We start from the raw sequence: 26,029 nt of genomic DNA, 5'->3' as shown, positions 1-26,029 counted from the left end.
TCAGCGTGGCTGTTTTGTGCCCCAAAGAGCAGTGAAGCTTTGCAGAGAGCTCTGGGGTGTGTTTTAGTTTCTAACTCCCTGTTTCTGCTGTTGCAGTTCTTATTTAGACAAACTACCACTGATTTTGTTGGAAATTAACCCTGCAATAAGGGCTGTGGTGCTGGCCCCTTAAAAACTGTTGGTGTGGCTATTGCAAATAGTGTGCTCGACTTCGTGGGCTGTTTTGCAATATCTAGTTGTAATGAGCTGAAGAGATAAAAATGTGCAGGCTTCTTTGCTGAAGTGCTTCCCGTGTGCAACTTTCCATGGGCACTTTTACCACTCGCAGAATAGGTACATGCTTGAGCCTCTACAGACCTTGTTGCCTAAATCACAATCTGATAGCTGACATTGCAGGCTTGCTGCTCTGCTCGTCTGAAGGAGCTGCTGCAGACATCTTTGTCAGCTCATCAGTGCTTTCTTTAAGGACTTCTGCTGCTTTTTTTCAAAAGCAACTTAAATAATTTTCCTGAAAGGGAGATGTGGCTATAAAGGCACCCCGTGCCTGGTTATTACAGCACATGTAAGATCAGCCCTCCTTTGAAACCCCTCTGGTAGCTCAGACGTGGCTGATTTAAATTTAGAAATCTGAAAGAAGTGAATTTTCTGGATTTTGTTCATTTTAACTAGATCCAGCCCTAATATTATTTTAAAATGGAGTTTTGTGTACTGTTAAATTTAAGTAAACCTTAACTTTTGTTATTAGGCTAGAGATCTAGTGAAACATCTCTATGGCAAGGATTTGAGGCTGGTGTACTTACACTTCAATTTTTTATTCTCTGTTGATGAAGTGATCCTGCAAAACACTTGCAAAAAAAGAACAAACTACCCACATAGTCTTTGGGAAAAATAGTTAAAAAATGCTAATTGCCATATTTAAATGTTTATGCTTCCCCCTCAAATCCAAATGCATGAAAATAGGCTCTTGCATTTATTTATTTATTTATTTCAACAACAACAACAACAACCACCAAAAAGCAGTGCAGAAATGTCTGCAAACCCAGACCTTTAAGCTGTGGGTAAGGGAAGAGAAAAATATAATTTGAGTTATCTTAAATGTTCAGCTACTGTATTGATGGCTTGTTAACCTACCTCGTCTGGGACTGCTGCTCACACACCAGCAGGAAAAAGAGCCTGTATGAAGATGTGAGTGCTAATTCAGTAGTGCTCTTGAATAAGGCCCTGTTTCTGGCTTTGTCAAGTTTGAATTTATTTTAAATACCTGGATATCCACAGTATCTTTTTAGTTCTGAGTCTGTTGGAGGGGTTTTAGATTTGGGGGTTTTTTCTTTGTTTTTTTATTAATTTTTTTTTTTTTTAGAACATGTTATATTCTGTTGCATTCAAAATTTTTACAGCAGTATTTTGAGGAAAATTACTGCTTTTCAGTAAAATATGATCATCAATTTAATTCAATTAACTAAGATAATTAATTTAAAGCAAAGGATCGGTGGTATCTGTATTTTTAATTTGTACATTGCTTAAAAATCCTAGCAGTGTGCAAATACCTCCAAAGTAATTACACCTTTCCCTTATTCAAGTCAATGTGAAGAGCTTGCTTCTTATTTCTTGTGAGTGTACTCTGTTGTTTTTTTTTCTGGATTTTTTTTATGACTTCAAACAAAAAATTTTCATGATTTTATCTATCCATTTCTTAGTTGTTATGAAGAGGAATTTTTTATTATTTTTTATTTTTTTTTTCCCTAGAAGAATATGGGTTTAAGCACTAATATGAAAGTTAACATAAATATTTAGGTAATATTGTAATTTTCAACATGATTAGAGTCTTCCCAACTTGAAATGGTAATTTTCTACATCAAAATAGTTGTAGTATATTATAATTCACTTGGACTTATTGAGGATTCTGGGGAAGCCAGGAATTCCAGTGCATCTGAGAAACAAAAAACATTTGATTTACAATTTCTGTATTGTCAGAGCAATGTTTTCTCTGGTTGAACAGGCAGATACTGTGGTCTGAAGGGAGTTAACACTCAAGTTATCCTGCAAACACTTTGCTTCCCCCTGTTACAAACTATTAGACGTCTTACTACAGCTCAGGAATTAGAAAAGGAAGATGCTCCATCTGTTGTGAAACGTTGTAACAGCTCTTATGAGAAAGCCTGACTATAAATATATGCAAAAGTCTATTGCAGAGCAGAGTTCTCTGACACAAGTCTGACAGTAGCAGCAGTACCTTGCACAGGCAGACAAACCCCTCAGCAAAAGGAGTGGTCTTCTGCTAACGTACTCCTCCTGATGCTCCCCAGAAGATTTCTCCAGGCTCTCAGGAGAAGGCAGATTGATGCTGTCAGCGACAGGCACAGTAGTTACACAAGCAGCAAGGAAATGTGTATTTTTCTTCATCTGTTTTATAACCTGAGTCTGTTTCAGTTCTCAGGCGGTGTGGCTGTTACTTTAGGGGCTGTAGTGCTTGTCTGACAGTCATTTCTTTGTTTAATTCTTTAAAAAAAAAAATGGTTCTTATGTTGATTTTCAGTGCTCTGTGTGTGTGTGTGTGTGTGTGTGTGTGTGTGTGTGTGGCTATCAGTAACTTATCTGAAATGGAAGGGTTACCAGGTCCTAAATTCATTACCTCTGATCAGTTCGAGAGTAGAGGAAAACGTGGTTTGAAATAAGATCAGAAGAAAATGCTTGGGCTTTTCTTTCTGGAATTAGCAGGTTTAAAATAAGGACTGTTGTTTGCACAGTGCCTGCTTGCATCCAGGTTTGGAGTGCAACTACAAGATCCTCAATCAGCAGGGATCAGCAGGGAGAGAATAATTCCTTCTAGAGTGTTAGTGCTCGTAGGCTGGGCTCTGTTTTTACACCACCAGCTCCTCAGTTTTCATTAAAGTTTTGATTCCAGCTCTGTCACTGTAATTACAGTGGATCTGGCTGTCAGTGCCTCCTGTTTGTTTCAGGAAATGATATTTTTGTGAAACTGCATAAGAAACCGATGGAAGTGTAAAAATACAAGAATGTTCCTAAGTTCCCTCTTAAACTTGCTGTCCTTGATTTTTATCTCCCTATTTAGAAGTGCAGATTTCCTCTTGCATTTTTGGTCTGTAATCCTCAGTTTGTCAATCTCTCGGTCTTCAGACATGAAAATGATCCTTCAAAAACGCTGCTCAGTTGTTGTTTTTTTTTCCCTCAAAGTTTTATTTTTAGCTTAATAAAACTTAAGTTGTTGACCCACTTTTCCATTATGTAAAAACCTGAGCAGAATTTGTCATTGAGGCAGGAATTTGTGAAGGCTAACACTAGAGGGCAATTCGAAGCAAGAGTCTGCCTGCCCCGGAGCTCTTACGGTCCCTCTTGAAAAACAGGGAGCTTATGGGGGCTGTCCCTGTGTCCCCAGGCCGCAGCCAGCCTCTGTGGTCACACTCCTCAGTCTTCTATTTAACTCTCTTTTTGTATCCAGTACATAACTTGAGGGTATGTTCGAGTGCTCTGCTGAATAAGAAGGAACTTAAGCCAGGTCCTGTGTTTTGCTGCATTATCAGTTAACAAACCCCTTCTTCCCATCTCCTTTCCTTCACTCTTGCTGCTGTCAGAAAGGCATAATGCATTCAGTGGCCTTCTTTTGTTTTGTTTGTTGGGTATTAATTTGATCATAACGTGCTGCACTGAGCCCTCTGGAAGTGATGCGAAAGATGCTGAGTTTGGGGAGGTGAGGTAACGTTGTACTGAAACTGAAATGCCTTTTATTTCAAAGAAAATAAAATGGTGAGTGAAAAATAATCTGAATTTGCTGCATTGATAGCTGAGAAGTCAGGTTTTGTGGAAACGATTGTAACAAATTTACAGCAATACTAATAGCCAGGGAAATACTGCTAAATTATCTAGATTAACAAGAAAATATATTTAATTTTTAATGAAATAAATTTATAAGAGATCAGATGGGCAGATGATGCCTGTAATTTTACCAAACCCAGTATATGAAATGTAAAAACGGAGTTGAAGTGAGATGATCACTCCCCCACAGTTAAATACAGCACTTGATTGCTCATCTGTGTGTATTGTGCAGGATTTAAACAATTTACATAACAGTGCATTACATAATAAACTATAGTTTTCACAGGTTGCAGTGTTCCTTGTGGTCTACTGGACATCCTGGTCACTTGTAAACAGCAACCTGTAGTGCAAAGGGGGTGATGTCATGGTTCTTGAAATGCACTCAAGGATTCTTATTTTAGGAATGCAAATTCTCTCATTGTATCGAAACGTTTGCATCCAGCAGTGTAAATGTTTGTAAGTGCCGTGGTACAGATTGCAACACGGGGTATTTTATAGATGTGTGTTCATATCCATCTACAGAGTTGCACATTATCTATTATATATACTTCGATATAAAAAGGCTTATCTGAGGTTCAAGTGGTGTGGTCATTCCTACATTATGTACCAGCTTTTCAAGTAGTATTGCTTTCACATTCTTTGCACAACGTACTTAAGAGGTCTAAAATTTATTCTTTCTTTACCAGCTTTTTTTTTTAATAAGGAATATGGATAGAAATATTGCCATGCATTGTTGCAGTAAACATTTACACCTATCTCTGCAGGTCTGGTCTGCAACTTCAGTGCAGTTTGAAAATGTAATCTGCTGGCAACAATGTGCCCAAAGTTAATCAGAATTTGTGGAAGGGAGATTGTTTCGTCCTACAGAGTGTAGTCCTGACCTGGATAAAATTGACAAAAGGAAAAAATTAATATGAAGGGAGGGGGGAAAAAAAAAAAAAAGGTAATAGAATGCTTCAGTGATGAAAGTCTCTGGATCCTGGGGGAGGGGGGGTGTGGAGAGTGGGCAAGGAATTATCACTGACCATGGTTATTAGCTAGAAGAAATCCTAACTGCACATTATACTCATTCTTGAGAACATGAATGCTTAACACAAAATCAAGCTGAATATTCAAGTGCTTAAACCAAGCATGCATATAAGCTGCTAAGAAATTGAATTCTTAGTGCTCTGCAGGTAAAACACTATCAATTTTTGCCCACATGCATATTTTATCTTTTTTTTTTTTCTTTTACTGGTTTGATTTTTGGCCTTAAATCAGCTAGAGAAGTTCAGTTGTTAACATTTCAGGCTGTCTTCAGGATTTTATTATTTGAAGAAAGCAAGAACAAATGTGTGAGTATCAGCAGCGTGCAGAGCAGTGCTGCGATATTGTTCTGTTCTGCCTTTAAGCAGGTGGTTTCTTGTGGCAGGCTGGAAGAGAGATTCTTTTTCTTCCCAGCTTTTGACAAAAAGATGACGCATATGTCTCAGAATTAGAAGGGGAAATCTGCCAGTTTGCATCAGTTCCTCAACTTGTGGGTTGCTTTTCACCACAAGGAAAATTGGTATATTCGCACCAGTGCTGCTTGAGAGATGAGGAGTAATCATTTCCTTCAGAAAGTGTAGGATGATTGGAGTAGGCCCTTCGTATGTTACACTGGGCTTTTCCTACAAGATATCTTTCAAGTATATTAAATATTTAGGAAGAAAAGAAAACAAAGCATGTTCTTAAATACCGCTTTTTATGCTTGAAATGCATGGGATCATGCATCTTATAACTTAATGCAGAGTAAAAGCAGAGAAATCTGCTTTCTTTTGAAAATACTGAGCTTTTCTTCTGCTGGAATTGTAACTCAAAAAAGCCCTGTAGATCTCCATAGCTGAAAGGTAAGTTGTTTTGCTTTGTTTTTAACCTAATCCTATATATCTCACTCTCCAGTTCCAGCCTTAAATTAAGTTAGTAGGACTGGAGGTAAAAATTAAATGCAGTGAATTTGAGAGCTAAAGGTATCTGCTTTGTTGGGAAAGCATTTAATGTGAAGTAAGGAAGCTCTAATTTTGTACAACGTCATGCTGTAGACCTGCTAGGGGGGAAAAAAAAACAAGGCAGTAGCTTATATGAAAGAATCTGAACTACCACTAAGGTTTGGGATATGGGGGAGAGAGTTCTCACAACACTGAGGTTTGCTCAAAGGCTGCACTGCTAACTGGCCATTTATTTCAAAAATAATATATATTTTTAAGCTGGGTGCTGACTGTTAAGGTATTGATATCTTTTTGTTTTGTGGCTATTTATTAAGCATTTGATAGGACTGATAGTACCACTTAAATTTCTCAACTCTACTGTGGTTTTACGCATTGGATTTTACATTTTTCTTAATATATTAACTTCTGGTTAATTCAGTATGGTTTTACTTTAAGCTCGTTAGTGAAATATTGAAAATCTAGCTTAATATAAAGCCTTAGGAGGTACCCAGCATCCTCATCTTTTTTTTCCTTTTGTTTTTCTTTTCTCTCAAGTGGATAAAGTTCCTTTCATTTATCAAAACTCTTGTTTAGTGCATATCCCAAACACATCTTGTTTTCTAGCTGTAGAAATGAACTTCACTGTTTAGCAGTCAGCCTTAGAAAGCACCGTATTCCTGTGCACTAGCTCAGTCTGTGAGTCATGGATCTCGCTGATGGGGGAGTGGGTAACAAACCCATAAATGTTTTTGAATGGGAGTATTCATGTGTGTGTGCTTGTGTGTGTGCAAATAGATATCTTTTGTATGAATAAGGGGGGGGAGGGAAATGATCAGCCCTTCCATCGGGGCTGCTGCTCCTGCGTATCTCTTCAGCTGCTGTTGACTTAAGGAAAAATAAGTAGGTAGTGTGACCAGAAACCTGTACCCCATAGGTGTTAAAGGCACCCGAAGCTTGTGCTCAAGTGACTGCTTAAATCGTGAAGCTGTAGAGATAGAGCTAAGGGCTGGAGGAATTACAGCGGTTGCCGGTAGGTGTTCCCCTGATGTTAACTAGAGGATTCCATTAACAGTTGAGTCAATCTCTTCTAACAGCAGTTTTACCTTTCCTAAGTCATACATTGTCTGGCATTTCGTAGAAGTCACGTATGATGATGTCAAGAGACAGAAGATAAAGACAAATTTACTGTCTGGGCCAGAAGGCAGGCTCACAAGAGACAACTTCTTTCAGGACACGAAAAGCTCTTTGTTCTGTGGCCTTGGTCTTTCTGTGCTTTGACCCTTATTTTACAGCGTTGTCACTCTGACCCTAAATCTTTTGAAGCGGGCGGGCAGCAAATGTAGCCCTCTACAAGTGGGGTTGCATTCTGAGCTACGGGCCTGGTTCTCTGTCTTCAGGCATTGTGGTTCCTTGCGATTCAGTGAGGCAGCAATTGAAAATTAAAGATGGGTGCTGTCATCCAGAGCAAGTAGGATTGCATAGCAGGGTCATTTTTAAAAATATATTCGCTTATGTACGTGTTGCTTTATTGCCATCCTACGATTCCTTATGATTTACCAATTTCAGAGAAGATGGCAACTAGGAGGGCAGCCTGGCTAAAGCTAATTATTTTTCCCTTTCCCAGCAGTAATTTGGAAACTGATCCTTCTATAGAGGATAGGACGAGCTTTGGTGTAGATGCTAGAGTTGAAATACTTAAACAGCAGTACCTGCCCACCTTTCTTTCACGAAAGAGTGGGTGCCAGCTTAGAAGAGCACAGTGTTTTACACCAGGCCTGTGTCTGCTGCTTGGGCTGAAAGAAAAAGCCTGGTGAGAATCTGGGTGGGGGAAAAAGGGAGCTTCCTTTTTTTTAATTTAAGAAAGCTAGAAAAGAATGGAAAGGACAGAAACCTAAAAGTTTGCTGAAATGTTCTGAATCTTTATCATTTACCTTTATTATTTTATAGGGCAAGCTAGGAGAAATGTGATATATTTAAGAGGATAACCTGTTCCTCTGTCTTAATAACTTTTCACTGTACAATGTGGGGGTTTTGTTATTTTGGCAATTCTTCTGTTTTCTCCTTTACCAGTAAAGTTCTACATGTGAGGTTTCAGCAATTTAAACTGTAAAAATAGGATAATCTTTTCTGGGGGTAACAGTGTAATTATCTAAAAATGCACATTTATTGGAGAATTGGAATAAAAAGATTTTTTTTTTTTTAATCTTAAAGGATGTTATAAAAAACTTTCAATTAAAAAAAAAAAAAAAAGACATTTAGAAATTGAAGTTGTGTTTCAAAGTGATGCTGGCTTTCTTTTTGGTAGATTCCACAGACCAAGTATTGATCTTTTTGTGATGAAAATTGGTGGGGTGGGGAGGGAGGGAGAGAGGAAGAGACATTTTAATGACTACTGTAGTAACATATAAAACATAGTTACCTAGAACACAGAAAATAGTGTATTCCTTTTTCTAATTTTGTATGTGTCCTGTCAAGCAGAAAGAGTACAGATTGAAAGTGTTCGCACAGTTTTCTTCTTGTGTGTATGCCAAAGGTGCAGAGAAGACAGATTTTTTTTTTAAGAGTTGTATGCATGCTGCAGCAGTGCAAAGAAGAGGGATGTGGGAAGCTATTCTGAAATACAACTTTTCCAAACGCTGTTGGGACACAAAGCTTGTTACACTTCATGAGTTCACATTAAAATACCTCATATAGAAATATAGTTAATGCATCAACATCTGACAAAACACTTTTGAGAAGCTGGGAAAAGAGGTGTGAGGAGTTGGTCTTATTCAATTTTATTTTTAAGCTAGAGTCAAAACTGAAATATACATTGATAATATTTGTCTGCCGTCTGTCAGCTTCCCTTAGGGCTTTTTTTTTTTAGCTCTAACAAGAAAAAAAATTTGTTTCAAGTCTTGTGCTTGATTTCTCACTTCAGATCTGAGTACCTTTTAGTTTCTTTCCTTCCACAGAGCATTTCGATTGCTGTCCATCACTTCCACAGAAGCCTCAATATTGCCATTCCAAATGACTCTCTTTATTTTTGTTTGTTGACATGACTGCAGTGAAGGACTGGTGCACCTCCTACAACAGAACATGCAAGTCAGGTCAGTGTAAGCCGTGGTTGGAGTACTGAGATGAATTTAAAAGGATTTAGAGCTGAATTTAATACTGATGGACCATAACTGCATTTTCAGACTTCCATATATTTTTAAACTGCAGACTTTCTTAATGTTTTAGTTACTGGCTTTTTTTTTTAGCTGACTTTGTTACTTTATGTTTATCTTTTGCAGTAGCTCTCCAGATAGTCTAAATATGTTTGTTTATGATCCTTGGAGGAATGGCTGGACACATGTTATAGATTCTCCAAATTTAGCAACAGTAAATTTCTGTAATCAGCAGTTATCTGCTTAAATTTCATTAGTAATATTTTACATTGCACAGGACTTCTGTCATTGTCTCAGTCTCTCACTGTGATTACACAGGAAAAATTGTTGACACGATTGTGAAACAGTGAACAGATAATACCCTTTTTTTCCTCAAAGTTTGCGTGCTTGACCTTACCCATAATTTACAACCAAAACTGCAGAACAGTTCTAGCTATCTCTGTTTGAATAATCTTCCTTGTGTTCAGAAAATTATCCAAAGCACTGTGTCTTTTTAATGCACACTGATGCTAGTCTTAAAAATATTCAGCTGCTTGGTAGAAGATAGGGGAAGATTTATGGCGAGAGTGTATAAGCTTGATCCTGAATGACTGCACCTTTCTGTGGTGAAGTGATGCTAATTTATTGCTGCATTACAGTCATTTAATAATAATAAATAATATTAAAAAGAAAACCCACAGAATTGTTAGGTCAAAAAAAATTGCTTTTTAGAACTGCAGTCCTAAATGTGAGTTCAGAGTCTTACTGTTACTTCCAGATAAAGGTAATTAAGGTATATATTTCTCTCCATTCTTTTTGCTCTCTGGACCACACAGTAGTCTCAATTAAGTTGAGAGCATTAAGTGAATGTCATAGGCTATACCCAAACCGAGTAACAGTGCAGTCATTGCCAAAAGTGCACCAATATCTTTAAAATAATGCTTAGAATTGATATTTCAATTGAATCTTTCCTCCTTTTCTTGTTATCTGCATGTCACTGAAGGCAAAGACTGTGAAGAAGCCCTTTAGTCCTAAATATTCATGTCAACTAAAGCAGCTAGCGGAGAGGGATGGCAGAATATTTGACTTGCATCTATTTTAAAATGTAAGTTTTAAAAATGAGCAAGGGCTATAAATTCCTTTATTGTTTGCAGTATAAATATTACAGCGTTGAGCAAGCATAAGACAAGAAGTGAAACTACTATTGTTTAAACTGGTGGGGGAAAAAAGTAAACAATGCATTATCAAGACTCAGCTACATACACTTTTAGATATCAAAACGTGGATGCTTAAGAATAGAAATGTTTGTTTTTCTTAATTCTGTGGTGACAATGTCTCTTCAATTCTGTCTTTTTCACAGAGGTAAGAGTGCTGGTATCCCAGATTAATTTGATAGAAAGTATGTATTTAAAGCAAGCATTAGTGTTAATGTGATGAACAGTGTTTGAGTGGTGCTGACTTGTGGTCTGAAGGGGCAGCTTTGCAAGTTTACATGCAGTGTTAAAAAAAAAAAAAAATTCTCACTGCAAAATGTCTGTCATATGATTAAGTTATGCTCTTCTTGGAATGCACAGAACAGGACAGATGTCAGAACTGCTGTCTGCACACAACCCCGTCTCACATCAGCTTAAAGGGGTTAAACTGAGAGAGCTTGCACGTGGGGATGTACTTTCTGGTGACTGTGTTATGGGTGCTGCATAGCACTGGTGGGAAGCGGTGCCATACTTCAGACTTGAAACTCTGAGAGCCTTCCAGTCTTTCACACTTGGTTCTCTAGTTTTAAACCGCAGTGAGGTTGGAAAGGGTGACAGTGAACAGTGAAACTGTGCTTTCATAGTGTATCTGCGTTGCTTTGCAGTGATGAACAAGTAACCCAAACAAAGAAATATGGCTGTGTGTGAATGGTGTCTGACTATCAACGTGGAAGGTGCATTGGCCAAGAAATATCAGGAGAGAGCTGTTGGTGTCTGAGGACAATGTGCCAAGTAAATGTTTAAGCTTATGGCACATTCCTGGGCATCTGACACGATGTACTATATTTAATAGAAAGGCGTTGGTTTGGTTTATTCCAAATCACCGGGCTGTCAGATTGCTGGCTGGTAGCACCTCTTTCAATATAACTTAAATTAAACTTCTCAGTAGCTATAGTAGCCACACATTCACTTGGGATTGTTTTTCATGGGATTTAGAAAGAAAATGAATTGGAGTTGGTGTTATCATAGACTCTTAAGCATACACCAATAAAAAGCTGATGGCAGTATTTTACATTAGGCTGTTCCTTGATACATCAACTGAAACACTGAAATCAAGAAAAGGCTTCCTGACCACCACCCCTTTTCTTTTATTTTTGTTTTTTATAAGCAGTTTCTCTGCTTTTCTAATTTCATTTTCTAATTTCTTATTCCTTACTTCTCTGTACATGTAAAGAGCCTCCTTCATTGGTATTTAAATTCCAGCTCTTCAGAACTCTTCCATCTTTCTCAGCAGAGCTCTTGCTTGGAGGGGGCCTAGTGGAGAGACCTAATGGAGTTATCTGTACACACGATCCCCTGTTTTTATCGAGGCCTCCTCAGTAATTTGTCCCCCAACAACTGAAGTCATAAGGATAGAGGTAGGAAAAGCACTCATTAGCATGACTGTGTCAGCTTTGTGACCAAAGCACAGAGGTACAAGGCTTTGTGCAGATGCTCCTGGATATCAGTAGATATCTTGCTTAATGATCTGTATGCTTTTTATCTTGGTCTTCCTCCTTTCATCCTTTTCCTGTTTTTCAACCCTTTCTCTCAAATATATCATCTTCTATTGTAACTTGCTTCTCATCATTAAAATGTATTTTTAGTAGCAAAGTAGAAAATGTACACTCAAGGTTTTTTGTTTTTAATTTTATTTCTTGTTTGTGGGAATTTTTGGTAGTAAAGACTTTTAAAAAGTAATCCTATAATGCATGTGAAGTTTTTTATTCGTGTTTGAGGAAGGGGGGAAATTACCTGCCAGTTCTCTTAAAGTACTCACTGGGAAAAATAACATCATAGTTCTGCCAAGTCTTCATCTCATGGGGGGTGTGTAGTTTAATTTTAGAGGGATTTACTTATGCGAGGGGGGGGGGGGGGGGGGCATTAATTGGGAAGGGGGAAAAAAAAAAAAAGCCCAATCATTCTTAAGCTTGAAAGCTAAAAACAACCAGGCAATTAGGCAACTGAAACAACAGTATCTAGTTTAACACAGTTTACGAATCAAGAATTTGGCCTGGATTTATAAATGAGAAATGCACTTCCAAAGGAATTGAATGTTGCAGCTGTCTTTTCTTAAAAATGATTAAATTCTGATATCTTAAGGTAAAACTTACAAGTAAAAGGCAGTATTTGCTCTTATGAGAAATTTACTTGTCTTCTCCCAGAAAAAGTTTAAGTGAATCTTTTTCCTGCTTTCTGGCTAGTATCTTTACAAACATCTTTCTTACCTTCTCCCCTTTTGCTTTATGCATGCATAGATGCACATAAATGCAGTGCATTATGTTCAGCATAGTTTCTTTGGAGGGATGACCAGCTGTTACAACATACTGTTGCAGTTAGGTTCCTTTTGCCTTTGCATTCAGATTCTACATCACCGCTGTATTGGGTATGTTGGACCTCTGTAATCTAGCTTGCATATTAACAAAAGCAAAACGAGATATTAAGAGGGGAAAAAAATAAATGTAGAGTTGTGCACATACAAAATATACTGGAAATGGCTCTTTTATACAGTCGCAAAAGTAGCATTAGTACCTTGATAGTCATATAAAGTCTTGTGTTGCTGCAGTTAACTATATACTGGCAAATCTCATTTTTAATTGACACATCTCTACCAACAGACCCTTTTAGCAGAGGCTGTCCTGATGTATTACTATGGGAGCAAACACTGGAAAGAAGGGAAGGAAAACTTACCAAACTTTCGTACCTGTGGCCTGCGAAACTGCTTTGTGCTTACACAGATAGTCCTGTTAATTTAAGAGGATGATTTCATCCTGCACTGGCTAGAAGACTCTTCACAGTGGAAAGAAGTACTTGGGTTGAATCTGTGTAAGTAGCTTTTCTTAAAATAATTTGGTACTAAAAAAAAAATATATATATATAATTTATGTAGGGGAACTGTAAAAGTACCGTATACATATTAAAACACTGATATACTTGAGCACGAGAGAAAAGGATAGTTGGTGAGGATGTGAACTGAGGTTTTTCACCTACATCTTCAAATAAAAGCAGTGTGATCAGTTTGGGCTGGAGCAGATAGGCTGCTACAAGCTACTTGCTAACTTTTTTTTTCTCCTCAGTAGATATTCACGTAATCTTTAGTCCCTCAAATCAGATGCCATCGTCCACTTTCTGGTTTGTGGCCCATTAAGGTCTCCTGTACAGATATCAATAAAGTCTAAAGCATTGTGTAAATAAACAAGCAGCTTGGCATGTTTTATAAGGATTTTGTAATTAATACAGTTGACGTCAATACACAAAAAGTGTTGTTCAACACAGTTCTGCATTTAGCTCTCAACATAGGTTTCTACATCCTCAAAGTGCAGTAGACACCTTGGCATAACGTAGCAGCACATAATGGTTTGTGGGTTTTGAAAAGGTGCAGGCCATATTGTGCTGCCTCAAAAATACAAGGATTTCATCATCCTGAAGAGAAATGTCATTTAGGAGTTAGTCAATCTTGTGATGCTGATGTCTGTCATACTCTAGCAGCACGTAAATATTGGTGTTAAAACTGTAAATATCTCCAGTATTAACTGTGCTGCTGAAGTAAGGCTAGCCACTTCTGCATGTGAGTCATGAGAGAGAACGTTTGTATTTCCTGAAGCTGCTTTGTTGTTGCTTATATGTTGATTGTTTATGAACATTTTCTTGGCGTGGTTTGTGTTTTTATCTAGTCAGTAACAATATATAGGAATTCAGATTATCTGATGGCAAATGTGGAGTAGGTGCATATGTAGTCTTGACTGCTTTGGTTTACGTGAAAGCTGAATTTATTAAAGGAGTGATCTCAGCCTATACCTGTCTAACAGTGCTTTGGTAAGTGTGTTTTTATATATATATATATTTATGTATATAATTATAACAATGACATCACTTTAAATGCTAGTGTATCTTTATTAAGACTCCTGTAACTATGTTAATTTTTACAGCATTTTCTTAATGGAAGGAAATTGGGAAATGTTTTGTGATATTTTTAGCAAAGCGAGCACACACAGCAGAAATACCTTCCGAAATTACTAATGAAACTTATTCAGATCTCCATTTCATATCTTAAATCAAACATTCTTTTCTTAATTCATTTCTTAAACTACAAACAGCTGAAAATTCTAACCTTAAAATCGTTAACTATGTAAGCGACTGTGAATTTAGTAATTCTTTTCTCATCCCTCACTGACAGGTTTCTTTTGCAGGGGAATCTTTCATTGAGACAATTGAAATTGTTGCAGTGAGAATGGAAATTACTTGGGATCCTTTTCTTTTAAAAGCTGTATGCAAGAACTGTGTGGTGAGTCAAACTTGGGCTAATGGTTATGTAAATGTCACTAATTTTAGATACAGGCAAGATCTGAAAGTGTTTCCTTTCAGAATTTTATTTTCTTCCCTGTCATGACTCAGTATCACTTGCTAATCTTGTTTTATTAGCCCTGTTATATATTGCCATTAAAACACTTATTTGAAGACTGCATGTGTTTTACAAGTTGAAGTTTATACATCGTGTAGATGTTTCAAATTGAGGGGGGGAAAAAAGGCTTTCTGCACTGGGGATTTCTTTTGACTCCAGAGATCTGCTACTGGCGCAGCTGCACAGGTACAAACAAGATGTAGATGAATATGAATGCAAGTTGTTACAATTCATAAATTTGCATTGCTTTACCACTTGGATGTTCAGCCCGATATACATACTGTTGAAAAGTCACCTTTTTTTTTTTTCCTGCCCCTGCTGTGGATTTGAAATAATAAAGCCTACTTTTGACTAAAACTTTCTAATTTAGTTCAGCCCGAGCACTTCTCAATATTAAAGTTATCCAGTACTAAATAGCCCACAGCTTCTCTTAAAGTATCTGTGCTTCTGTGTGCCATTTACCTACGATTTGTCTCTTGAGATGCACAGCCAAAATGAGGTTGACTACTCAAAAATGGTTATCTGGCTCAAAGTTGGATAACTTATCTGTAACTGTGCACTGCTGCAGACTGTGGTGTTTGCAAAGGGCCATCCATGCTGTCACTCCCATGGATCCAATATTTACTATCTCTGGGCTGTATCTCTGAAGTTTCAGAGAGCGTAGATGCAAATCTAAAAAGCCAATCAGAAAGATCTGAGAGCATGCAACCAACAGATCTGTTTGGCATGGCATTGCTGTGTGAATGGTGAAACAGACTGCTTTTTTCTGGTTCTCCATGCAAACCCCTATACTGGCACAAGGCAGAGAGTGGGAAGCAGCAGCAGTATGAGCTTGCACTGCTTTGTTTAGCCATAAAGGCTAATGGGGATGAAAATACAATTTGAGCACTTGCAGAAACAAGACTCAAACAAGGAATGAAAGTTCCAGTTTAGTTTGATTGTCAAGAGAATGATTTTGAGTGCTTGTGAAGACCTATCCGTGTTATTTGGTTCTAAACCTTTGAAAAGAATGTCACCTTTTTTGCATGGTTCATAGTTGCCTTAAATATTAGCTATTATGTTTTCCAGAGATAAACCTGCAAGGATGCACTGTCTCCAGTGGTGAAATGGAACTCTCCTACATTTGCAGCTCTGAGGTCCTATGGATTTTGCCTGATTGAAGAAAGAAAGGTGTATTATATTCAATCCAAATGCTTATTTTTCTGCTAGTCTTAGGAACTGTGAGGGGAAGCAGATGCTTAATTCATAAATAAGGGAAATAAAAGAAAGGCCTGCTTGAAAATATCTTGAGATTAGTCGCTATTCAAGAGCGAAGACAGCTGGTGAGAGGAGCATGTCTGAAACTCCTGTGTTTGAAAGATTGGAGCTGCAAACTGGTAGGGGAAAGAGATGTGAAATTGGAAAGGTGGAAGGACTGGTAAAGGTTGGGCAATGATTTAGGGATTTGTTTGCTTCTTGAAGATGGAAGAAGCAGCAGCTTAGTATCAGGAAGGGTTCCTTCTGCTGTAAAGAGAAAGCAGGGGAAAGCAGGTCAACGTTAATATTTATTAGAATGCTTAGCACTTGAGTCAGGCTGTGACATAGTAGTTTTTGCTATGTTTTGCTATGAAATCACTGTCACTTTCATTTCTCATCCAAATCCACAGAGAAAAGGATGTCTTTATTACTGCAGTCAGCTACTTCATGAAATTTCATCCTGAAAAGGCATTTCAAAAATTACAGAGTAGGTGAGGTGCTACTGGAGATCATCTAGCCTAAGCAGAATCAGGCAGAACAGGCCTCTCAGGGCTGTATCTGATCTTAATTTGCCCCCTTGTGTTAGTCTACTACGAAGCAATCTTCGTGATCATATGGAATATTCAGTGATAGTGTGGTGTGCTGCTGAGTCAGAGAAGGTGTTTGTAGGCTGTACAAGGAAGAAGCTCAACCCTGATACAGGAATAGGTTGAAAATTCTGTAGGGAATGGACTAAAACCCTCAAGCAGAAGAAACTGTGTCTTCATGTTTACATGAAATGAGAAATCCTAGGAATTTGATGTTATATTTATTTTTCTGTTTTTATTTTTGTATGGTGTACAAATTACTAGGCCATTGATTTTTGTAGTTTGTTCCTCATGTTCCTCACTTCACAGGTGGCTTTAAGCCGTCATGTCCAATGGAAACACTGGAAACACTGGATGCAGCTGATCTGCTTAAGAATTGTAAACATGAATTTAAACTTTATGTAATGTTATGTCTGCCTGTAGTCTCCTACATATTTCAAGTGGGATACCTCCAAGTGTTGGGCGCTACTGTAGTTTCTGTGTCACATTTTAAAGTAGGGATGATAGTCACTTGAAGGGATGTTTTTCTATTTTTGCTTATTTCAAGCTTTGTCTATTAGTTGTGCTACAGGGATGTGTTTCCTCATGGGATTTTCTATGGCATTTATGACTTCAGATCGCAGAGGAAGAGGTGAGTGTTGTCTGTTACCTTGTTAGCAGTTCAAGTAGAATCACTTGGTTAGCACCCTAAACAGTTTATTTCCATTGGCAGTTATTTAACAGCTCTCAGGTACAGCTCTATTTTTCTGCCTCGCTTGTAACAGTCCTGTGTTAATAAACAAAATGTAACATATCTAATATTGCTCCCTTTTCTTACTGTAAAATTCGATCCTCGCATTCGAAATTTCTGAAATAAACATTAATTATAGTAACATGTATCCAGATTGAATCTTCATTCTTAAGTAGATAGTGCTGACCAACTTAGCTTCTGCTGAGATATAGGAATCGTATTGTAGCTGTAATGTTGTTTTTGTTTTTTTTTTCTGTTGCTTGTAACTGCAGGAGATGCCATAAATGAACCATGGGTTCTGTGGGGTAAGCATGTGGCTCTGCATAAAGGGATCTTTTATTGGAAGCTTCAGTGCTTTGAAGTAGTTTAAAAGGCATAGTATTTGAAAATCTACCATAAATACTCTGAAATCCTACGTAGTTCTGATCTTATAACACGTAAGGCATAAATTATAGAACACAGAGTCTCATACGCACACACTTCTGATAGTTTGTTGAAATAAAGGCAAAGAAAATGCTTCAGAGATTATATTACTGGACCAGCTAGAATAGTAGACAAACAAATAAGTGTGGTACTTACAGTCCTGTGATTCTCAAGCAAGACAAATTTGGGGCTGACAGTCTTCTGTTCCCCTCAGTATTAGCCTGGCTCTGATGTTTCCATGGTGGTTTCACTGGGTGACTTTGAGTTTGATTTTTGGTAAGCTCAGCTGGCTGAATGTGCTTGTTGTGAGAGCAGCAGTGCTGGCACCAAGGAAAAGTTCCCTCCACCCTCTTAAGAATGGCAATCCAGAATCGTCCAGAACTTAAGTTTGTTTCATTGCTTAAACCAGTGTCAGGAATATTCTGGGCCTAAGTCTTCCTTTCTTGACACTCCTACTGACTTCACCTATCCGTTCCCTAAATTCTTCAAAGGAGTTTGCAGAAAATGTAGTCCAGGACTACTGTACCCGTAGGTACAGTGTGAGAGAAACATGAATAGAGGCAGTAGAAAAAAAAATTGCAGGAATAACTGCTTTCATAGTTATGTGAAAGGCCAGGAGTTTGTAGGCTTCAAGAAAAAAAGATCAGTTTGCCTTTTGTCCTCTCAGAAGTTAGTATAGCTGTCAGTATTCACTGCGTGCTTTGGTGGTAACTGGGAGGAGACTGAACAAAGAGAAGACAACTATTCAATGCTGAAGGGGCTGACAGCATCCTTTTCTACTTTTCCTTCGGCAGAAGAATATCTTTACATAAAAATAACACAAAAATGCTCACATACATGTGGATTCCTAGTGTATGGAAATGGCTGTGACACCTTTCTTACCATCAAGGTGATGTGGAAGTCTATCACTCTTGCAGTATATTATTTTCAGACATATCAATAAAAGCACTGACTTTCTATATATGCATATGAAATGAATCTTAGGACATCAGAATAAGAATGGTCGTGGCAAGCAAAGATTAAAAAAAGAGCTACCGTGTTGTCATCATGCAGGTTGTTTAGGAAGTGTGCTTGTCTGACCATAGGTTGTATGGTTGGAAAAGGTTTTCTAGGCTGAAAATGTAACATCGTGTAGCCAGACAGCCCCCTGTTGGCTGTATTGTTGTGGAGGCTCCAGGAACAAATTGTGCTCAAATCAACAGCTCGTTGCACTCAAGCTGTTTTTGAATGCACTATCTCAAGTAGCAAAAATGGGGGGGGAAAAAGGTGTGAAACAGTTACTTGTGAATCAAGTTCTACTCCATCTGAATAAGGTAAATGTCAGAGCTCAGTTAAAGAGTGTATCCATGTGCAGTTTATTAATGGCTTTATAGAAGCCAAATTTTAGAGAGATGAGAGAAAATCTAGATGGGACTTTTGTCCTTATGATCAAAATTTAAGATTAGGCAGACAGAAGATGTGATAAAGTATGCCAATGCCTAGTGTTTAGATTACCTGCATTCTTAAGAGGAGTTAATAGATTTTAAAACTCACATTTGCCAACTGTCTGTGAACTACCAAGGTATAGATTCCAGCCTTACTTAATGATTAGGATTCTTGAAGACCTATCTATAACATCTTCTGCTATTTAACCAAGTGTAATTTTACCAGGAGGCTTGCTTTTTAGTTATTCATTTCTGCTTTTCTTCGTTTTCTTCGTTCTCTTCTTAAGTTGCTACATGTGCAACAAGCTGGTTACTTCCAGTTATTGTTTTCCTGTGTGTAAGTACATCAAAAGCCCTTTTTTTTACCCAAACAAACAAAAAAACCAACCCTAAAATACTGGAAAATTAAAGGACATGTATGAAGTATTAACAGTTCATAAAGGAAACCAAAAACCTGTCTTGTAATTGTCGCTGTATATCCGTGTTGCAATGGGATAATGGATACTAAATGTATAGATACTATATGAAAGCAGTTATTGTCTAGAACTCTATGGTGTATCCTTGCTCAAAAGGCACTCTTCGTGGTGGAAGTGGGTGAGCTGTGGAGAGTTCTCCGGACAACAGGTCACTCAAGGAAACTTGTCAAAAATAATTCTGTTTCAAAGGCACTTCTGCCCTGCGTTAAGCAACACAGATTATTTTTTTTTTTTCTTCATCGGATGTGGATGAGGGTATAAAAGGTCATCTTCGTTTGAAGAACCGGATTTCTGGCTAAAAATTTGGAGCTATAATGGTTGTAGAGACACCAATGTGAAAGTAGCCTTCTAGGACAGAAGGCTACAGCATGATGCTGAGAACTGAAGTGCTTAAGGACTCTTTCTTTCTCTGGTATATATAATCTGGTATAACAGTGGACAGTAACAAGAGAGGGCAAGGATACATGCTGTGCTTGGAGAGGAAGAATGGGAAAGATAGACAGACCCAAAGTCACTAAGCCTTGTGAGCTGCTTAAAAATTGGCATGACCACCTAAAATCCTTCAGATCAGTGTAAGATATTGGCTGAAGCAGTTCCAGGACTAGGGGGCTCACCTGGGAAACAGAGAACCCAGGTTTTAGGTTCTTCAGAAATCGGGGGGGGGATTCAAGTTCACATCTCCTGCTTCTGAAAAATAGTACTTGGGGAAAGTTGCCCACAGATGTTCCTCATCTTTCTTGTTAAATCAATGATATGTGCAGAAAAGCATAGAAGTCACAAAACGGTTTTGTTCAACGGTTGTTGGCAGTGTTAACTGCTAGCATTACCAGATGAAAGCAAGCTGCAGGTAGGATTTCAAAGGGTAGTGGAATTTGTTTTTCTTGGACTAACTGCAGTTCTTTGCAAGTTCCATATTCTTTACTTAAGATGTTTCCTAAGTAATAGTAAAAAAGATCATACAGTAAATACAAGTGCCCATTAAAACATACTAAAGGAATACCTTATGTTTCCGGTAGATGAACACTGAGATAGCTGAATATTTGTGAACTAGATCACAGATCTCTGTTATGCCAAAGTTCTGTTTTGAGTTGCTGGAGAGAGCACCAGTAAAGATGTCCTTAAACTGCTTTATACTCTTGGGTTTTCTACAGCTGCTGAAGAGGGGAAGTAACAGAATTAAAGAAGGGTTGCTCAGCAAACAGCAGCGATTCACCTCTTCACTAGTCTGGATTGCTTTTGTTTTCTTTTTGACAAGAAGGTTTTACATTCTCTCTCCCCCAATTAGCGTGATTGACGAGAGTCTGCTCTGGGTAAGAGATTTAAGCAACTTGCTGTGAACAGAGAAGCTACAACTCTTTCTCTTCTCAGGAGTAGTTACTTAATTTCCAAACTGTGATTAAACCATAAGACAGCCTCAAGGCTTGTGTGTAATTTATACTTCATTCAAGCAATTCTAGTAGCTTAAAATATAAAGTTTACTTGGCAAAGCTGTGATAGCACGACCCTGTTATTTTATGCTTATTCAGGCATAAAGTAAGTAGCTTTTGAAAGATACTGCCTTACTCTATGAAGGTATCATCAATCTGTTTCTTCCAAAACTACACCTTTCTCTGAGTGTTCAACTATGAGCAGCCGGCCAGTGTAGGGCAGTGGATATTTTTAAAGGTAATTGACAAATTCTTGCCTGTATCTCTACTTTTTCACTTTTATTTCAGAGTTCCTGTAAAAATAGCATCTGTTCCTGATGATTTGTAGTGTTCGTTTCTCAAGCTGCCAGTAGTCTCTTCCTTTGAGACTTCTAGGCCTAAGTGAAACTCCTCTGATTCCTCATAGAGCATGCTTTCAGGACAGGAATTTGTCACCCTCTGTACTAAAAGCAAATCATATATCTTGAACTCCTTTTAAATTTGCCTGTTCCTTCCACATCTTGGCACTACATAGACAAAACCAAAAAAAAAAAAAAAAACAACCAACAACTAACCAACCCTGAATTCTACTATATAAGAATACTTCTACTTATTCTGCTCTCTGTACGTTTGTACCCAGGCACCACGTTGAACCATTGGTACCTGTGCATCTGATGTTCTTGTACATGGGTATTGTTCTGCATCACATGTGGAAGCAACTGCTGTAAATCAGTGCATGAGCAGTGTTAATCTGTCCAGCCCTTTGTTTTCCAGACTGACAGTGACTGAACAGAGCTCTTCATTAGCCTGTGATATAGCAGGTAGTTGTTTATTATTCACTAACTTGTACTTAAGTCAGCACTTAGAACTGCTAAGATTGGTTTTAGAAATGGTAGCATTTGTTGTTTTCTTGCTGGATGAATTGCTTTAGCCTGGGAAGAATTTCGTATCAGTACATACCTCATGAATGGGTACAACTTAATTCTTAATGTTCAGAGGCATACTGCATAATGTGGCACTGTTATTAAGGGCTGTCTACCTGGATCTTCAATGAAGGCCAAAACATCTTGCCTCAAGATGTGACAAGTGATACAGGCACCTTGTCTCTGGTTCTGGTTTGCATGAGCAGAAACACTGAAAAACAGCAGAACCTACTTGTTCTTCCCATTTTGTGGTCTAGGCTGTCAGCAAGTCTCTTAACATGCATTGGCCTTGATTAGAGGGTGACAAGGAACAGAACTTCTGCAAAATCCGTCCTAATTTTCTCTTTGCATGTAATTTGTTTGGAAGGTAAGCACAGCTCGTACCTAGGAACACTAGGCAGTTTTATGATGCAGGTTTGGAAGTATCTTGGGCGTTTCGTGAGATGTGGTCTGCAGTCTGTGAATCCATTAACAGCTGTGTTGTCAGAGCAGAAATCATCAGTGGTGATGATACTGGAATTAATTTGTATGAGCTTGAGTCACTTTTGGATTGTTCAGCTAAAAGCAAACTAATCAGTCCAGCGCTCCATTATCAAATCTGGCTCAGATCCTTAGAAATCTCTGGGCACCCATCCTTCAGTGGTGATTGAACTGTTTTCTACTCTGCTGGTACTGAGATACTTTTCTGAAAGTCTCCAGTTCCCAGTAAGATTTACCAGATATTAGAGACACTGCTAAGTGTGAACAAACTCAGTATTGTCTCAGGCCAAGTCTCACTGGTAGGAAAACAGTCTCCGAACGCAGCAACAATTGGAACTTAGAGTGACGGGGGAAGCAGGTGAACTTTTCTATCTGCTGCAGAAAGAGCTACTCTTCTGGGAAGGAGAGATCCAAGTTAAATAGGGTACTGATAATTAATTTTTGTGAATAATAATTTGAAGTGGTAAAAATGGCCACAGACATAAAATCACTCAGGTTGGAAAAGACCTTAAAGATCATCAAATCCAACCATGAAGAAATCTAAGAAGAAATTGAGATATGATGCAGTAGAGGCCATTTATATCAATAATGCTTCCAGAAATTGACATCTTAATAAAAGACAACTTCTTTGTGGGCTTTTTGCAATACAAGTAGCTAGTAAATGTTTTGTGATTGGATTGGTGTAGGCAGGGTCCTTCAGAGTGTTTCTAGGTCCCCAAGAGAAAACAGTCCCCAAGCACAGACATCATAGCATAGGCTTTGCAATTGCCTGGAGCTAGGTGCCTTCCAAGAAAACACAAAATTTTGAGAGAAAAGGGTTAAAAAAAAAAAGACTTGTTCCTTGAATGTAGCTGTTCACCTGCTTCTTTCATCAGCATGGCAGGGTGTCTGACGCTCAGATCTGGAACAGTGCAGAGTGTTTCAAAGTTCTACCTTTTCCTTTCAGCCATTGAAGTGGTTTTGTAGCAAGTTCATGCCAGGCGTCACAGAGAGATTGGCAGAGTCTGTTTTAGTTACTTGTTGCCTCTGTTCTTTTCTGGGTTCCATTTTTATGGGGATCACACAAGATTTTTAGTAACATCACTTCCTTTCTCATGCAAGAAAGGAAAGTGAAAGAGAAAAGAGATCCTACTTTATCTTTTAAAAACAGAGCGGGGAAAAAAGATGCTGAGTTGGTTCCAGGATGGTGTTTTCTTTGGCCTGCCCTGGATCTGAAGAGGTGTGAATACCTACACCTGAGAGAATAGACAAAATTATATTTTCAGCTGTTTTTTTTTCTTTCATTTTAGTCACTAGATTAAAATGCCCTGGTTCGAGTTTTTCAGAACACTTCCACATGTTATTCACCCAGCTAAAAAGTTATGTGATCCTAGTAGCAGTAGTTACAGCCTCCTGTAGAAGGTTGGCGTGTTTGTCATCATCTGTTTCAGAAGAACAGGAATCCCGGTCTTCATATCCTGAATGTGTTGGATATGAACCCCTGAGAAATGTCGTCGTGCCCTTCACTCATCATGGCTGTGTCTTGGTGCTGTGAATAGACAAGAAGTTGGGTTTTGAACCATCCACAGAATTGAGTTTATCAAAACCGTTGCAAAGTTATCCCATAGTTTTATCTTGTTCAATTTCATGTGATGTTGGACCATTCAACTCAAACCCAAGCCTCCCTCAGAAGCACATGTCAGTCTCATAGCTAAGCACAAATGCACTTGGAAGTGCATTTTCCAGATGAGGTTCTGCAGAAAATACCTGAAATGAAAGATGAGTCTAGCAAGAAGCAGGTCTTTTGCCCACCCTTTTCCTTGTGTGTTTGTAGAGGACAGGTGAGCACAAGCAAACTTTGAATTGCATCATCGTGCTTCAGTTGATAAACTTCTTCTGAATGTTGGCAGACAACAGTGTTGGGGTGAAGGCTCTGCTTGGCTTTACCAGAGAGGAGAGAAGGATTCAGTTACATCCAGTCACAATTTCTCATTTGCATTCTTGATAGCATGGCCATTTTAATCATTAACTGTCTGCATGTTCCAGGCACCCACAATATACTGAACCATTTTCAGAAGATAGTTTTGGACAATCACAGATAGCAAACAAAGATTATATGGCTTAAGGACTTACTTGCAAATGGGGAAAATACAGTGTAAAACAATCTGTTGCAGAAGAGGATGCATTTATGATTTATGGAAAATTGATAGGGAACTTATTTTCTATTAATTCTTCCTTTAGGAATTTGCTAGTAGGGTGACTGCTTTCCACTGTGCAACTGGATTGGAAGCAAAGGCCACCAAAAGGAAATGTCCAAGTTAGCGGAAGTATCACCCCAGTGCAGCTAAGGCAGTGCTGGTATCCAGACCTTCAATGCTTGTCTGTGCAGCCACCAAAAGCCCAGCTACTGTTTCCAGATGTGAGGTATCACGAAGACTGCCTCAATGTCTGGATCCTGCAATGGCTCACTTCCTAGTGCAGGTACAGAACTAACCTCAAGAGAGATTTTGTTCTTCAGATATGCAAAACATCAGTGCAAGCTGTTCTGCATATTCACTTATCTAGCAAATTCTAAGTCCCTGTAGTCTTTTATATGTCTGTGTCCCACCCTATGTCATTCTGTGCCTTTTCCAAGTTCCTGTAGCAGCTGTCACCCACACATTCATTCAGTCTTCTGCTTTTCTTTATCTGTCGGTGTTGGAACTTCTGATGGTTTGGCTAATTCTCCTTTCAATGCAGTAGAATCATAGAATAATTTTGTTTAGAAAAGGGCTCTAAAGTCATTAAGTCCTACCATTAACTTAGTACTGCCAACCCTACCACTACACTGTGTAGACTTCCTAAGCACCGCCAGAAAGTGGGTTCCACAAAGGTACTGAGTCCCTCCAGCCCTATGTTTGTTCTCTTTTATCTCCCCTGTAATAGGAAAGTAAGTTGGATTTGCTCTCTTTAGTCTCTATCCACTCACAGAGCATGCTCTCTTCCTCTACTCTGCCAGTGATCAGTCCTAGGAGCAAGCTGGAGGGCTTATAATGAGATGCAGACTGAAGAAGGATCAACACGTGTTGTGTCTGTTGCTGAATCACTGAATTGTAGGGATTGGAAAGGAACTCTGGAGATCATCTAGTCTATGGCATGCCTGCCAATTACTTTTATCACAGTTATCACGAAACATAGAGCAGTCATTTCAGAAGGCCCTCAATGAGATCTGCAGACTGCCTTTGAAATTCAAAGAAAATTGAGTTCCTAACACGAAAATATGTGTAAAACTCCAGATGTGATGTTTCCAATCCATTGCCTTTTTTTCAGCCTAGAATGAGGATGGAACAATGCTGCAACATTTAATTCTCAATTTCTGCAAGCACTCAGCTGGCTGTTGTTGCAGTAACTTGCTTAGAAAGCAAAGCATTAAATTCATTCTGCAAAGCAGATTTGTAGACATTACTGTTTCCAACCTTTAGGGCGACATTCATCATCTTTCTAACCAGAAAGAAGCCATCAATTACTGAGCCACTGCGTTAGAATGGAAATGGAGTAAGAATTCTTGGGGAAATTTACACGTCAGATCACTCTTAGAGATAAAACTTCAGGGGGTTATTTCAGCAGCAACTACACTACGGTCTAGAACGCCAACGTTCCCTCTCTTTTAACAGAAGTCAGATTTATTTTGATTTGACATGATGACTGGTGATTTACATCCCACCCACCCATCTGAGAGTACTCTGAGCTCCAGGCATATCTCCAGCCATTTCCAGACTATTCAAATCACGGTTGGTCCATCCATTCGCTAGTCACAACAAGGCCTTCTGTGAGTAATTATGGC

General features: G+C 38.5%; 1 long non-coding RNA gene across 8 annotated transcripts in view; it reads left to right on the top strand.

Annotated features, from left to right (window-relative positions):
- The window catches only part of LOC104917495, a 32,628-nt gene that overhangs the window by 3,368 nt on the left and 3,231 nt on the right, over positions 1–26,029 (top strand). Inside the window, exons 2-8 of one of the 8 annotated variants that reach the window (XR_004162597.1) lie at positions 8,735–8,869; positions 9,912–10,013; positions 11,396–11,519; positions 12,759–12,966; positions 14,331–16,996; positions 21,465–21,645; positions 24,448–24,687. This is a non-coding gene — a long non-coding RNA (uncharacterized LOC104917495). Of the gene's footprint in view, positions 1–8,717; positions 8,870–9,911; positions 10,014–11,392; positions 11,520–12,758; positions 12,967–14,330; positions 17,238–21,464; positions 21,646–24,447; positions 24,688–26,029 lie in introns of those variants that run through there. The other 7 variants (XR_002110958.1, XR_002110954.1, XR_002110955.1 and 4 more) reach the window with 7 other exon arrangements.

Source organism: Meleagris gallopavo, chromosome 1 (genome assembly GCF_000146605.3).
Source record: "Meleagris gallopavo isolate NT-WF06-2002-E0010 breed Aviagen turkey brand Nicholas breeding stock chromosome 1, Turkey_5.1, whole genome shotgun sequence".
Lineage (NCBI taxonomy): Eukaryota > Metazoa > Chordata > Aves > Galliformes > Phasianidae > Meleagris > Meleagris gallopavo.
This window is presented reverse-complemented; position numbering and strand designations above follow the sequence as displayed.